This window comes from Aplysia californica, unplaced genomic scaffold (genome assembly GCF_000002075.1).
Source record: "Aplysia californica isolate F4 #8 unplaced genomic scaffold, AplCal3.0 scaffold00998, whole genome shotgun sequence".
Taxonomy (NCBI): Eukaryota; Metazoa; Mollusca; class Gastropoda; order Aplysiida; family Aplysiidae; genus Aplysia; species Aplysia californica.
The window spans coordinates 152,439-153,542 of NW_004798268.1; the positions used below are offsets into that span (position 1 = coordinate 152,439).

General features: G+C 41.6%; 1 protein-coding gene across 1 annotated transcript in view; it reads left to right on the forward strand.

The window, feature by feature from the left end:
* Positions 1 to 1,104, forward strand: part of LOC101847074 (protein unc-112) — a 48,965-nt gene that overhangs the window by 15,298 nt on the left and 32,563 nt on the right. The window lies entirely within an intron of this gene.

Below are 1,104 nucleotides of genomic sequence, written 5' to 3' on the forward strand. Positions count from 1 at the left end.
TTCCGAACACACACGACACTTACTAAGATCAGTACTCACGCGCAAGCTTCGTCTCTCCTTCTCGCATACTGTAACGTTTTAATGTTGTTGGTTAAAAATTTTTTTTTTTCGAAAGACGTTTTTGGCAGTGTTCTAGCTGGCCTGTAGATTCTGGAGGTGAGCCCAGTGATTGTGAAAATGATGTCATCATCCATCTCACTAAACACACATTTGAGGGGGGGGGGGGCACAAATGTGTACTCTTTTCTAAATTTACCTTTGCGGGTTATTTTGTTCTTTAGTAGAATCATTATTCAAAAGCCAGGACGCCATTTATTTAAATGTTCCCGTTTTGCCGCTGTTTTTTTCGTCTGGTGGAACCACACACGCCTAATGATATATTATATGCATGCACTTCTATGCAGAGGCGAAACGTCTCAGCTCTAATCATTTCTCTTCAGTCGATCTCATCCAGAGGGATTTTGTATTTCTGTTCCTTAAATCCAATAATATTTCCTCAGCTCTTAAAAACAATGAGTAAAATCCCTCTCATTTGCATTTTTTTTTTTTTTTTGGTGGCGAATTCGAGAAATTGCCCTTTCCCAGGGTGGCAGTTAAGGGAGGGAAGAGCTGTTGTGTTGCGATAAATCACGTTGTCGGGGAGGGATTCCTGGAGGATGAAGAAGGAATAAAATATAAGGAGGAGAGGAATATTGGATCGTAAGGGAGACGTAACTGCTAGATAACATCGTGGATGTTTGGGGGGCTAGAATTCGGCCTTTTGGAGATCACCGGGTTTTTGTGGAGGATTTGGTAGTGGCTCAAGTTCTGTGGCTGCTGATTCCCCCCCCGTTTTACTCTGGGTTTGGATTTTGTTTTTGTTGTTGGGGTTTTATTTTGTTTTGGTGGGATTTTCTTGAGTTGAAGGGTGTATTTTCTTTCTTTTTTCTTCCATTAAAAATTCCATACTCGCTTTGGTGTGGACAAATTTGTTTAAGTGGGAGAGTGACATTTGGCGCCTGCTTCTATTTGCCAAGAGCTCTCTTGTATGGACTCCCCCACGCACATAATATGGGATGTCTCTCTCTCTTTTTCTTTCTTTCTCTCTCTCTCTCTCTCTCTCTCT